This window comes from Octopus sinensis, linkage group LG2 (assembly GCF_006345805.1).
Source record: "Octopus sinensis linkage group LG2, ASM634580v1, whole genome shotgun sequence".
Lineage (NCBI taxonomy): Eukaryota > Metazoa > Mollusca > Cephalopoda > Octopoda > Octopodidae > Octopus > Octopus sinensis.
In genome coordinates this window covers 12,199,829-12,206,508 of record NC_042998.1, presented here as the reverse complement: position 1 = coordinate 12,206,508, position 6,680 = coordinate 12,199,829, and the positions used below count along the sequence as shown (strand labels likewise).

Genomic DNA, 6,680 nt, shown 5'->3' with positions numbered 1-6,680 from the left:
TTTTTATGTATTGATTAAGTCTTTCCTTGTTTGTTTTGCAAAATAGTGGTTTTGTCTCGAATTAATATTATATAATATTTTACTATAATTGGATTTAATCCTAAATCTGATTTTTCCCTGTAAATTTGGATTTATTCCCTAATATTTATTATTATATATATATATATATATAGATATATATATATATATATATATATATATATATATGTTCGTTGATTCTGTAGTCTTCCATCAGCTTTATCTATTCTGGTTATGAGAACTCTAATTTCTCAAGATTGTTACTTAAGCAATATGTTACATATTTCAGTGCTGCACTAATTACAGGTATAATCCTGAACTTTTAATCTAGGTAGAGTAACTGTCAGTTTATCAATAGTTCAGCGTAGGTATTCTATTTCTCACTGATCTTCAGCTTTATGTCAACATCTGCTGGGCAGCTGATTTCCACAACTGTACACAGTTTCTCTTCACAAACTCAAATTACCGTGTATGTATGTGTGTATGTATGTATGTATGTATGTATGTATGTATGTATGTATGTATGTACGTAAGTACGTAGGATGGATGGATGGATGGATGGATGAATGGATGGATGAATGTATGGATTGATGGCAGAATTTGCGACATCCAACAATATCAACAAAGGGAACATGGTTGGAATTGTATATTCGCTGGTTCCCTCGGAAGATCGCCTGTCGGAACACGTCTCAAAACAAAAGTATACACAAACACACACGCACACACACGCACATACTCACACATACACACACACTCGCGCACACACACATACAAGCATGCACACACATACATATGCGTGTGTATGTGTACGTGTCTGTGTATATGTTTGGTCCCCGCCACTGTGTCAGAATCGGTATTGGTCTGTTTATGTACCCGTAACGTAGGGTGTTGACAAAAGAAAATGAAAAGATAAATACCAGGCTTAAAATTATAAGTATTCAGGTAGATTCATTTGCCTAAGACTCTTTCAAGGTCATGCCCCAGTATGGCCGCAGTCTATTGAAACAAATGGCAACAGTCGATTGAAACAATTTAAAAAAATTAGAAGTAAATTTCTTGCGTTATTACAACAATTTTATCAGCTCCCGACTAATCACATAAATAATTAGTTTCAGTTTAAGTTAGATATACTTAGAAAGTAAAACTTGAGAAATAAATAACAGGAACAGTGATTTGTGAAACAGAAGTGTTATTTGATTTATTCGCGTCTTGCTGGCAGAAGGCGGCGAGCTGGCAGAAACGTTTGCACGCCGGGCGAAATGCGTAGCCGTATTTCGTCTGTCGTTACGTTCTGAGGTCGACTTTGCCTTTCATCCTTTCGGGGGTCGATAAATTAAGTACCAGTTACGCACTGGGGTCGATGTACTCGACTTAATCCGTTTGTCTGTCCTTGTTTGTCCCCTCTATGTTTAGCCCCTTGTGGGTAATAAAGAAACAGATACTTATATCACAGCTACATGAAGAGGATTAATTGTAATCAAGTGAGACACCCCTAGAATATCGAAAGTAGTATTTTTATATATTCTGCACAAATGAAAGAAAAACTAGGCCCCACAGGATTCGAACTAAGGTTTAGCCCCATGAAACTATAGCTATATAGTAGAGTACATCACCAGTTCTGCTGTATTTACGTTTTCATCAGTCAGCCTCTTTGAGAACACTATCATGTCTGGGATGCCTTCAGCGAAATCCACTGTTTTGAAACTTTATAGACGTCTCGAATCTGATGATAATTTTGATATCTTCACCCATTACTTCTGTACGCGAAATGCGGTCGATTTTCCTCGCGCCCTCTAACATTCTCGGATGAACAGAAAAAAAAATTGCGTCCCTTTTTTTCATCTAAATTCATAATAATAAAAGACGAATCGCAGGTGTATCTCCGTGTTTAAGAAGTTCGCTTTGGAACGGATAGGTATTGATATCCGTCCCATTGCTCGGTATCTTGAGCAATGTCTTGTACAATAATCTTGGGCCAGCAAATATTTGTGAACAGGTTTGATAGACGGAAATTGTGCGGAAGCTCGCGTTTAATATGCATGTTTTGTTTGCACCTAGTCTCTCAGTATTGTTTGCATCCCCGAAGCACTGTAATCGATTTTATGGGCTAGAGATTTTAAGGAGCTACCCCACAGCAGAGTAGTAGTCTTAAGGTTGAGACGAGTAACATGAGAAAATATAATGCCTTGATACTTCTGATTTATTAAACATTGAACATACTTCTAAAATAACGTAAATCTGCAGTTATTAGAAAACAGCATAAGTTTTCAAAATGTAAAGTCACGTGAACTCAACAAAATGAAAGTTCGACAAACTTCCAAATCTCAAGTGAGTAATACAAATCGGTGCCAAGAAACACTATTGCTTTTAATAAGAGGCGGAGAGAAGCCAATTAGAATCTCATTGATATGATATATATATAGGCTGCTTATCTATTCTTCACGTTCTTTCGCTTTTTTGTTTTTGTTTCCTTTTTTTGCTTTCTTCTTCTTTAACTGTCAGCATTGATAGGACTATCAAATAATCCGGTTCAAACATAATCACGTGAACAATATCCACAGAATCTTCTACCACCTCAGATTTATTTCCTTTATTTTAACAATCACAGTAAAAATAATATTTTTTTCTGTACAGAACACGTTGAATGAATCTGCGTTCTTGTCTATTGAATATAAGCTTTTGCAAACGACTCCAGCAGAGGATTTACTCCAGTAACCAACAAGTAAGTTGTCTGCGTTATTTCTTGTTTCATTACATTTCATGATTTATTTCACACTATAGTACATTTAATGTGATTTCATTAGTTGTATTGTTCAGATTATTTAATAATGAAAACAATATTTAATTACAATTATCACAAATGGTTATTTAATTAATACATTTGTTTACGACAAAAACAACTTTCATAAACAAATCTATATCAGAAAATTCTATATTGACTTGTTTATTGATTTAGTTTTCGCATAAACATAAATAAAACATCCAAAATTTCAGAAATACTGTTCATTTGCTTTCTGAAAAATACCGTTTTGGTATTGATTCTGTGTTCTTCTGTGGGTCATAAATAATTCAATATGTTTTTTGAAAATTATAAAATAACTGAACTAACAGACTAATTTGATTTTATTTATATATTTTAAGTTTTGTAATGTTATAAACAAAACGTTTTTTAAATAAATGAGTTGACGGGAAGAACAAGAAAAGAAAAAACATAATCTTAGCAATATTGTTGGTGATAGTACAATGGTAATAACTTTTATTAGACTGTATTATATATATATATATATAATATAATATATATATATATATATATAGATGTATGTATGTATGTATGTATGTATGTATGTATGTATGTATGTATTTATGTATATATGTATGTATATATTCGTACGAATGTATATATGTTTAAATTTAATTGTTTCAGACTGCGGCCAGGTTGGGGTATTTAAATATATATATATATATATGTATTATATATGTTTATGTATATAAGTGTATAATATGTGTGGGTATGTGGGTGTAGATGGGGTGTGTCTAAGTGCATATATATATATATATAAATAAATATATATATTTATATATACATAGATGCACGCACTTATACACAGCGATTAGTGATTAGGAAGGGAGGAAATGTTAATGCAGTGCCAGCGGAATGCCAATTAAGTATATAAATAACACGTGACAAAATATTCACCATACAATTTACATTTAACACTGACATCTCTGCTCTCCATATCACTGCATGACTCAGTTCCTACATATAAATTTGCAGAATAAACTAAAAAAATAAAAATACTAGGGAATATTTACCCAAATTCTTTGATGCTCATCTAAATCGAACAAATTAATAAATAATTAATGTTTTCGAATATAGGAACATTGTCTCGATATTTTTAAAAGTAAAGCAATACAAATATACATTACGCTAAAATATAACATCTTACACAAACTTCATAAAGGATCATATATATATATTATATCTATCTATCTATCTATCTATCTATCTATCTATCTATCTATCTATCTATCTATCTAACTATCTAACTATCTATCTATCTATCTCACTTCCTCTCTCTCTCTCTCTCTCTCTATATATATATATATATATATATATATATATATATATGTATATATACTAAGCAATAAAGGGTTTAGCAACGAATTGCCTTACCACATACCGAATTTAGAAATAGCAGTCAAAGAGTTATAGCTATTTCTTCTACTAAAAAGGGAGATCTCAGTAAAAACAGCAATTGGAAGGCAGACACAAACAGGTAAGAGAGAATGAATTGACGGCAATCTATCATACAATTTTAAGTTATCTACGGACGTACGTTTCGAAATCAAGTTTTTAGGAAAGCATAAGAATTAAATATTAAATAATTCTACCTTACCAAAACTTCTTTTCTCTTCAGCGTAGAATACTATAATCATAAATGATTATATTGAATTTGAGATACTAGAAGGCACCAACTCAACTCAGTATCAGAGCGAGCTAGAATCCGCAACTAGTATCACTAAATTCAAAGTGTGAGTGAAAAGATTGTGTCACCAGCCCCTTCCCACCCGCGTGTAGCCAAACAATATGCTGTGGTCATCTACTGAGATAAAATATGGTTATCCGTAATAATGAAGGGTGAAATTAATTAATTTGGAATAATTATCAATTACACCAAGTAGTCTTCGGCATGTAAAAGCCTCATTCGAGGAAAATTTAAGTAATACTAAGCATAAAGGGTTAGCAACGAATTGCCTTACCACATACCGAATTTAGAAATAGCAGTCAAAGAGTTATAGCTATTTCTTCTACTAAAAAGGGAGATCTCAGTAAAAACAGCAATTGGAAGGCAGACACAAACAGACACATAACGTTGCTAAACCCTTTATTGCTTAGTATTACTTAAATTTTCCTCGAATGAGGCTTTTACATGCCGAAGACTACTTGGTGTAATTGATAATTATTCCAAATTAATTAATTTCACCCTTCATTATTACGGATATATGTATATATATATATATATATATATATATATATATATATATATATATATATAGAGAGAGAGAGAGAGAGAGAGAAAGATATATATATATATATATATTATATATATATACATATGTAGTGATATATATGCTTGTGTGTATGTATGTGTGTATATATATATATGTGTGTGTGTGTGTGTATATGTATATTAATATACACAAGTTCTGAGGAAATTTACGAAAGTCTATTCAGTATGGCATGTGTTTCTTTGTCAAAAATACAAGTATAATTTAATGAAGGATGATTAAAAAGCACGGTGTTTTGAGATAATTAATAAGTAGAACAGAATTGGAGTTCAAAATTTTAAAACAATTATTTAAAATATTTAAGCGAAAAGTGTAAAAGAAATTTTCTTAGGAACTTGTTGGTGACCTGTTATTTATTTTTTGTCATATCCATTATATTTTATATGAATCGAGAGCCAGTTGTATGATATTACTAGTAGTCATACTACTGATTTCAGAATATACTCAAAATAATCTAGTCTATACAAACTTTGAGAATCGGATGTACAGATTTTTATGGTTATAAATCTCAAATACCTTCAAATTTTGAGGAAATTCTTATAGAAATTTATCATTTTGTTTTATTGTTGTACTCTTATTAATCGAATGTAAGACAGGCCTGTCGAAGATAAAATTATTATGACATCCGTTGCATATAGTTGTTGAAGAATTCTAATTGACTCTACAACTGAATTGATAGCTGGTCTATAAATTTAAATGCAAAACACAATATAATTTCACAAATTCAAAAACAATTATTGTGCATTTACATGTTAAATATATGCAGTGATCTGATGAGCCCACTTAAATAACGTACAAGGAAATTCTAAAAGTGACATTTCTGATATTTCGAAAGTTATACAAAGTTTTAAAGATAATTGTAATTATACAAAATCTATAGAGTTTTACGTTATATCATTTTTATATAATATTCTCATACAAAAGTATTTTGTCCGCCGAGGTTTATATATTAAATAATATACATGACGGGTTATGACTGACGGTCCTTACATAATTTTCTTTAGTAAACCTATCAATAACGAACCTGTAATAACTACTGAAAACAGTTGTAAGTCAACTTTATTGCAACAAGGAAGAATATGCAATGAGCATTATTTGTGCATTGTCTTGTAAATCAATTTGAGTAAAAACCAGTATAACTGAAGCACAGCCACGGGTTTACAATATGGAATGGTGATGAAGTATAATCTCGGACCTTGCCACATATATAGGCAGAGTTCTTTACAAATCTAAAAAATATTGCTAACCTAGTGTACTAACAGAGAGCTTATATAATATTTTGTCTGGATTGACTACCCATCTCAAATGACGTTGATTAAATATGATATATATATATATATATATATATATATATATATATATATATATGAAAGAATGTTTGAAAATGCAATTAAAGATGTTTATTTACTTGACAGGTTTCACTTTTTTAGTAAAATATTCTCAAAAGTAAAAGGTAAAGATTTGTTGTGTTAAGTACTGGTTGTCACAGTACTTAACACAACAAAGCTCATACAAAGCTTTACATTTTACTTTTGACAATCTTTTTCTAAAATAGTGAAACCGGTCAAGTGAAGAAACATCATTCATATTGC

The 6,680-nt window shown here is 31.0% G+C and overlaps 1 long non-coding RNA gene across 1 annotated transcript in view; it reads left to right on the top strand.

The window, feature by feature from the left end:
* Positions 1-2,467: 2,467 nt before the first annotated feature.
* Positions 2,468-6,680, top strand: part of LOC115223878 — a 37,557-nt gene continuing 33,344 nt past the window's right edge. The window contains exon 1 of the long non-coding RNA XR_005003208.1: positions 2,468-2,740. This is a non-coding gene — a long non-coding RNA (uncharacterized LOC115223878). The remainder of the gene's footprint in view (positions 2,741-6,680) is intronic.